This window comes from Saccostrea echinata, unplaced genomic scaffold (genome assembly GCF_033153115.1).
Source record: "Saccostrea echinata isolate AGI-Se365-2 ecotype Australia unplaced genomic scaffold, CSIRO_AGI_Sech_v1 ptg000054l, whole genome shotgun sequence".
Lineage (NCBI taxonomy): Eukaryota > Metazoa > Mollusca > Bivalvia > Ostreida > Ostreidae > Saccostrea > Saccostrea echinata.
This window is the reverse complement of record NW_026889803.1, coordinates 53,019,145-53,028,381: the sequence shown is the minus strand read 5'-3', so window position 1 is coordinate 53,028,381 and position 9,237 is coordinate 53,019,145.

The following is a 9,237-nucleotide window of genomic DNA, read 5'->3' as shown; positions in this document are numbered from 1 at the left end:
AAGAAAAAATAGAAAAACAAATAAATAAACAACACATCTGAACACCCAAACGGAACGGGAACTAAATAACATCTCCCTTCCTATATGCTTTGACTGTTAATTATTATACGTCAAGAAATAATTCACATTCAATTATATTTTCATCATTCATGTACCACAGAATCAAAATCGTTTACTGTGTATAACTTACTTGTATTCAAGTTATATTAGTTTTATATCTAAAACAGTTTCATGAAGCCAGTACATTTCATGCACTTATTTGAATATATTTGATCGAGAAAAAAAATCCCATCTTTTTCAGACGTTTGTTTAAAATATTTTTAGGAGAGTGTAATGCATATTCCATTTGAACCCCCCTCCTCCCTTTCTAGGACATTTCTCAGGACATTCTCTTTAAAAGACGTAAGATTCGTAACAATAATGCGTTTTTATGTAGTAAATTTGATGTAATTTAGTCACATTTATAAATACGATTTATTATACATTTACCGAAACATTAATATCGATTTGTAAAACGTTTTATTTGCGTATTTTGTCCAATCATTCAAATACCAGTGAGATTTCCCCCTTTGAAATTTTCCCTAACCAAAAAAGCTGATCGGCAGGGACCACGTAGTCCAAGTGCTATACTCTGACAATGTGTTTACTGTTTTTATATACTCCCTCACTTCGTTCGTCCGAATATAAATTAAATAAGTGTCAAATAATCAACAAAACACAAATGTCGTAAACAGAATGCTGCTCGCTAGTTCTTTATATTCTATATACAAAATATTACGGAAGCCCGTTGAGGCCAGCTCAGAGAAAGAAATATTTTTTATTGCGTTTAAACGCAATAATTATTGCGTTTAAACGCAAAACATTGCGTTTAATCGCAATAATTATTGCGTTTAAACGCAAAAGATTGCGATTAATCGCAATGTATATTGCGTTTAAACGCAAAACACTTTGCGTTTAATCGCAAAAGATTGCGATTAAACGCAATCTTTTGCGTTTAAACGCAATACTTTTGCGATTAAACGCAATACTTTTTGCGTTTAATCGAAATAATATTTTTGCGTTTAAACGCAATATTTTTTGCATTTAAACGCAATAATCTTTGCGTTTAAACGCAATAATCCTTCCTTATATATAAGGATTTGCTTTGCATTTAAACACAACGATACTGTAGTTTCAAAATCAAACATGAATTAGTCAAAGCTTATAATTACATGTACTAGGACCCGACACTTCAACTTTAAGAAGATCCGATTTGTTCTGTGTCTTTTTGCAAAATTTTCCAGTTTTTGAAAATTGTAATAAAACAATGGCATCCTAACAACCTGAATGTTTTAAATGTATTAGAACCCAAAACTCTTAATGAAGTCTCTGATCAATTGCTTACGTGTATCATAACTTATAGAGAAAGTTTCAGTGGTATTAATAGCACTTGTCAATTTGATACATGTAGTACACATCGATCAATCTGTTTTCATTTGATTTTGATTTTGACCTCATATAAATCCATCACATATGTTCTTGTGTTTACTGTATGCAACCATAGGAAGGGTTATGAATGTACATTGAAGTCTAAATACTTCATCATGTTGTACGTAATTTCAACATTTCCTCAGTCCTTTCCAAAAATCCCTTTATACATGATTTAAACTTGTGACTGCAACGTATGGGACAGTTTTTTTAGCAGAACAACTGACCGAAACTTCATCAAAAATGTAGAGAATAAGCTTAAGACATGTCTCGTTCTTAGGATTCCTTTGTTTTTACAACCCGACCTTTTTTTCTCCTCTATAAATTCTTATTAGTGATTTACCTTTCAGAGAGTGTTTGCTCGGAGAAATCTGATTCTATATAGACAACACACAATTTCCCAATAAGTAAAAAGAGAAAGAAATAAAAGATATAAGTATGCGTGGGTCCATTGTTCTCTGCAAGGTTTGATACAATTGACTGCCTTTAAACACAAAGATTATTGCCATTAAACTCAAAGATTATTGCGTTTAAACGCAAAAAGTATTGCGTTTAAACGCAAAAGTATTGCGTTTAAACGCAAAAATAATTGCGATTAAACGCAAAAGTATTGCGTTTAATCGCAAAAGTATTGCGTTTAATCGCAAAAGTATTGCGTTTAAACGCAAAAATTATTGCGATTAAACGCAAAAGTATTGCGTTTAATCGCAAAAATTATTGCGTTTAAACGCAAAAATATCATTGCGATTAAACGCAAAAATTATTGCGTTTAATCGCAAAAGTATTGCGTTTAAACGCAAAAGATTGCGTTTAATCGCAATCTTTTGCGATTAAACGCAAAGTGTTTTGCGTTTAAACGCAATATAGATTGCGATTAAACGCAATCTTTTGCGTTTAAACGCAATGATTATTGCGATTAAACGCAATGTTTTGCGATTAAACGCAATAATTATTGCGTTTAAACGCAATAAAAAATATTTCTCTCTCTGATTTGGCCTCAACGGGCTTCCGTATTTGCCCATTGTAATTTATATCATTATAGATTTGTTAAAAAATTAAATATTTTTCATATAGATTATCATACTAAGATTTTTTGGTTGTATACTAACACTTTAGTAGGTGTATAGGTCCACAATTTTATTGTTTTATTTTGGGAAACAGTATTTACTGTAATTAGTTGAATCCCACACAGAGGTAAACAAACGTCTTCCTTCCCTTGAAGTTATCCGTATAAAACGTCTGTATCATGGAGGAGCAAAAGAAAGAATGCATTAAAAAAATATACCAAATAACAGCTACATTACTTTTCCGAAAACCATTAATTTTGAAGTTGTGTACAGATACTGGGTGTATATTCAAAGTCTATGTATTAATACTTCGTGTTCGTTATTGTTATATGTTTGGCATTGTTTAGTAAAATAGACAAAAATGAAATACGCACGTATAATTATAACAAGTAAAATTCTACATCTTCAACCTTAATTTAAAATCTTGGCTTTTGCATAAACCATGTTTGTATACCATATGATATATCCAGAGACATACGAACTACCATCAAGAAGATCGATCTACAGCAGGTGAGAAGTGAAAGTAAAGGTTTCACTAAAATACCAGAAACGACATTAAAAAAACGTACTAAAAAGAAATAAAGACAATTCATTTTTTTTTCATTTAATACTTGTAGATTAGGGTAAATTCGTCAAGGAAAGGAAATCCTCTTTTTTCAAGCATTATTAGAGCTGTAAAGGTCGTAGGAAAAAATATGGGGGGGGGGGGTGTGCAGCCACCACCCAACAAAAAATTCCTTGACTAGCAAGGAAAAAAGGTAAAGGGACAATATTGTTCACGGGGTAAAGCCGCAATTAATCATTATTTATCTATCTTTTAGTGTAAATTGGCATAAATTGGACATAAAATACCCTAGTTCGGATATACTGACCATCAAATATGTGTTTTACACTTAAAGGGTTTTCATTACGTATCTAAATTTCTTAAAAATGAAACACTATTATATTCTTGAAACATATATTTATTGTTTAATTATGAAATAATTTTGAAAACTACTAAATCATTTTAAGAGCCCCCCCCCCCCCCCCTCGGACGATACAACAGGCCGGACGTAAATGAAAACCGTTTTTGGGGTGGGTGGGTGGGTAAAAGTGCCCCCTTCCTCAGTATTAATTGTTAACTCTATAGTTGAAAAAAAAATTACAATAATAATATTAAAGTTTCCCTAAGATTTTTCACTGATTCCCGTTAGATAGTGCGTTCAATTTGTTCCATTACAGTTTTGGTATTATAAGGGGGGGGGGGCATTATTTGTTTTTTGGAGAGTGGAGTATACGTATTTAGCTGTCACATTAGAAATAAAATGCAGTTGATTTAAACTGCACTACTTCTAGACTTTGATTAAATACATATCTTATTTTCTGTACACTTATCACCAAATTCAAGGTTTAATATTTAATGAGGAGGGGGGGGGGCACAATTACTGACTGCTTTTTATGGTTTGAGAATATAGGCGTCCAAGGCTAGGACAATTCCCGCTTTGAGAAAAAACATTTTTCAATTCAATTAGTGTTATTTTTAAGCTAAAATTGGGGCTTTTTTGGCGTTCATGATATATTTGCTTTATTTGTTACAACATGATGATAGAATTCATGACAGTTTAAAATTTTATAAATAATTTGGGTCAGCATGAAACATTTTTAGGCACAAAAGAGCTCTATGTGCAAATTTCATATAAAAATAGGAATCCAAATTTAACAGTGTTGAAAAGAAATCGATCATATTCTTCTTTTGAAAACCTTATACAACAAATAAACAAAATATAGTTCCTCACTTATTGCTTTTATATGTGGAATTTAATTTGGGATTTTAATGTAAATCATATACGGTACCAATTTTGATGCACCAGATGCGCATTTCGACAAATTATGTCTCTTCAATGATGCTCAAGCCGAAACGTTGGAAATCCAAAATTTAAATAAAAAAGAATTGAAAGAGCTGAAAAAGATGCCAAAAAATGGAGCCAAATACCTCGAAGGATCAGAGCTATGCATGAGGGAGATAATCCTTATTTTTGAAATAAATTTCTAAATATTACCACAGGATTTAAATATATATCCGTATCTTTAAGCTAGTACCGAAGTACTAGGTTACTGGGCTGTAGAGTCCCTCTGGGACTAACAGTCCACCAGCAGAGGCCTCGACCCAGGGGTCATAATCTAATATAGTTTAATTGACATTGTAGAATCCAAATTTATTGAATTGAAACGCAAAAGAAACGCAACATCCAATTTTAGGGGGAAATATTATATAAAGGATATAACTTTGGACCTAAAAAGTAAATATAGGTAATTTAACGGTTAAATGATTTTCCTACCATTACCGGAAGCTCAATTTGAGCCCGCTTAACAGAAGTCAAAAAATGCATGTTTAACAAAACATTTGACAATAATTTGTGGTTTTAAGGGTGTGTATCTGTTTATCATAAGAATTGCAGCAATATCCTGAAAAAAAAGAATTCTCCTCCCTTTTCCAGAAGTGCAATCCCAAGGCTTCCTGGAAATGAAAGTACGCATTCCCATTGCTCTTTGCTTCTCAAAGTAATGGTGATGGAGAGTTGCAGATGCAAATATGCACTATATCACGCTTCAACAGACTCATACGTATCATCAGCATGAATGACAGTCAGTGGACCGGAAGTCCAAGGGTTATTATACTGTTTCATTGTTACACAAAATTCGACCTCCTCATCTGAAAAACAGGCACTTAAAAATGCCAAAGAATTTTTCTTTCGCTCAGATCCATAAACCTAATGCATCGTAGAAATCAAGCTGCAGTCTTGTCTAAAGGATTTATACTACATGTATATAAAATATTTTTGGAAGTGTAGAGCACTCAACTGATTGTAGTAAATGTACATGTATGTCCCATCATTGTCTCTACTGCAGAGCAGAGCGACACTCACCTTACCCGGCGTCTGTCTAGCTGTCTGTCCGTCTGTCACACCTTATATCTCGAGAACTGTAAGAGGTATAGATTTGATATTTTGCACATATATTGCTTGGCACTATGGCTTTTGTAAATTGTCATGGTTACTGACCTTGTAGCCCTTGACCTTTGATCTACTTTTCAGAAAGATCATAGTGCCGATATACAGCATATTTTTGACATTTAAGAGGTAAGTGTATGCTTTTTAGCATGTGCACTGTTTGTTATTAATAATTTTGAAAAATAACAGCATTACAATCCACGTGACCTTGACCTTTGACCTATAGCTACTTTGTGAAAAATACCCCTGGCAGTTTGATTTAACTTATGTCTTTTGATTTACTTAGAGGCAGGATTTTGATAATTAGCATTTATACACGTTTATGAGCCCATGAGAATATACTTTGAAACGGTTTGATATTCTTACCACACAAACTTATTTAAATACTATGGAAATACATTTGGATCAGTATTCCCCAGTGGATCATGTAGACTGACATTTGCAGTAAAACAAGTAGATCTTTTTTTTCAAAAAGCTTACCGTCTTTAGCAACAACCTTAAACAGTAAACTGACCTAAACCTATCAGGCCCTATAATTCTTGAAAATTTCTTGGCTTTGTATTTCTTCATTAGTTTTTTTCTGACATAAGCCCTACCAAGTGAAAAGTTAACATATGGTCGACTGTCTCCGTGAACTTCAACTCTGCTGCATGCCGAGATCATTCGGCAAACCTCGGCTGATTCCGTCACCTTTGTGATATGTAGATGAGGTACATACACGAGTCAGCCGAAGTGTTACCGAGTGCTGCCGAGATTAGAAAGACAGTGCAAAACAAAGGGGAAAAGAATACATACAAGCTGTAAAGCTTGCATGCAGTAAAGATCAATTCTGTTAACAATGAAAATACACAAACGTTTTTTGGTAATTGCTATAAAAAAAAAAACTAGCATGTTAATTACTGTTCGTTTTTTCATATTTTTTACGATTAAAAAAATCTTGAAAAATTGTTAAGTCGGACGAAAATTAGAACATCAAAAAATTATCTCCCTTGCCTTGAACAGCATTTCAACCAATGAAATAATTGAAAATTTTCTCATCGTGCAATTTCTTTTTTTTAACAAATTTCATTTCAGTATGTGCAACCTCTGCAAAGAAAATGAATGGAAACTGCAAATAACTGGAATTTTTCTAAGTCCAAGGTGTAGAATTTTTCTAAGTCCAAGGTGTAGAATTTTTCTAAGTCCAAGGTGTAGAACTCTGTAAAAAATGCTCGATCGTACCCAAAACAGAACTTGATCTAAAATTACTGTATTTTCAGAATCTAATCCCCCCAAAAATTGCAATCTGTATTTCCTCTGTTAAAACCCAAATTGATACATAAGCTTTATCTGACTAGAGGAAAGGCCAGAGAATAATGCTGACATGTTACAAATGACATATTTTTGCATGATCTCATTAGAAATAGTAGTAAAATGTACATTTGGAGATAACAGTCACCAGTTAAAATATCTCTCAAAATTGGAGAGCATAAACTGTTAGTTCTGTTCATACAGAATGATTTCTTTAACCCTGTCGAAAGTTTCTACACGGTCTGTTTTAGTAAAGCTAGATGCTTTGACATAATGAAACATTTTTCCTTTTCTTTCCTTTTCAACTGCAACCTTTTTTGGCCACAGGCTTTGTTGAAATATTGCAATTGATAACTGCAGGTGTAGGTCTTTTGAAGCAGTTCTTTGATGACAGTGAAAAATCAATGTGATTCTTAGCCTGGAAAATGAATTTCAATTTAGTTTTAACCTTGATGATGTGTACATGGATATATATGGTATACATGTAAATAAATAATACCGGTATCTATTATTTAAAACTTGCTACATAATTGTCTAACATTTTAATAATTTGACACCTTTGCAGTTATTTATGAATTATGACTACCACTCTAATGAAGCTTCAAAATGTTATATTATTAGACATTATATAAACATGTTAGCAAGATAAAGGGAGGACCATTTGATTCTAGGGGCGGATTTTGGAAATAATCTGACCTAGAAGATGTTAACTAAAAGAAATAAATTGTTCTCTACTGGGAAGATTTTTTCAGTTGTCTAATTTTTTCCAGTGAAAAAAAATAATCTGTCATAATTTGTCTCTTGTGATCTTGGAAATACATGTATAACCTGACACCTTATATTCCGTCCTTATTGAAGGCCAGAAAATAAATAATCTGCCCCCTCCCCTCACCACCACCACCAGAATCAAATGTATGGTCATCCCCTTATTTTTTTTAATTTTAATAAACAAATCATTCACATTCCTACCCATTCTATTGGATGACAAAACAAAGATCTTTTAATGTATCTGGATCCATAGGAACATGCTGCCAAGAGTTGACATGAATAAGGAGGGAGATTTTGACTGCTGACCAACATTGTATGTATTCCCTCTTGATACCTGTTCAAATAACAAATCAGTCACAAAAGTATTCAATTTGCAAGTAAATTTTATAGGTTTTCTTTGAATATGTACATGTAGAATGAATGCCAATTGATTAATAAAAAGAAAAAAGCTTAAGCATAACAATGAAAAGGTCAGTGTCGGATTCCACTGCAACATATATTATACATGTTATAGCTTTTATGATTTCAGTCAATGTTTGCAAAACTAATTTGGCACTCATTACTACCCTTACAAAATTGGGGTGAATTTGTGTGTTGAGCAATAAGACTAGTTTTAACTTTAATATCTGTTTTTATGTTTTCATACAATAGTTACATTATTTATAGCAAAATAATTATTCACTCGCTAAAATTTACTTTAGTATAGACCCAAAGCCATAGGTCTTGAAGTTAATTTGATGTATGCACATGGTTGAATGGCAAAACAGATTTTCAATGTTTACTCAATCTATAGTCTGTCATAATATTCCATAATCTGTAATCTCACATTATTTTGGGAATTATCTTTCTCTATAACACCTTCCTTCCTTTAATATCTGAAATTGATATCAAAATTAAAAAATGCTTATTATTATTTTATATGAAAATTTTCATACAATTCCAAAATGCTTAAAGAATTATGCAGTATACAAGTCCATTTTCAAAGATTTTATTACTTATGATAAATACTTACCACAACAAATAATGAATCAATGTGCAAATTCACTAAAGTGTTCAAGCTCACTTGAGAATAAGAGTCCTGGTTATATCGAAATGAGAATAAATTGGTCAATTCGTTGTCTAAAACATTTTACGAGCAGCTTTCGATCATGGTTTTCTTTTCACATTGCAACATTTCTTAGGTTAAGTACATAACCCATCATTTTATAAGTCATATCTTGTATTGCAAAGACATATGTCATACTGTATCGTGTATCATTAAGTTTGTCACTTAGCCAGTGAAGTGGTATTAAATTCATTTGGTAATTTGACACTAGTAAACAAAAAGTACCCCGGTAATTACAATGTATATCTTAGAAATGTCATTTCAGACTATTTTATAGTTACAAATTCATAATTGAATGAAAATGTTAACACTACTGAGAAAAGACGTTACAGCAACATCAAGAAGAAAATATTTTATGCAACTGTTAGTGTATATTTACAAGTCTGTAAACCACAGGTACAAAATATTTGGAACTTAATATCATAATCAGGGCTCACTGATGCCATGGTAAATATTTATTCATTTCTCTCTGTTTGAATTTATGAGGGAAATATAGATATATAACAGTATCCAGGAAAATTGTGCAAATTTTCTGTAATAGCGAGCGCAG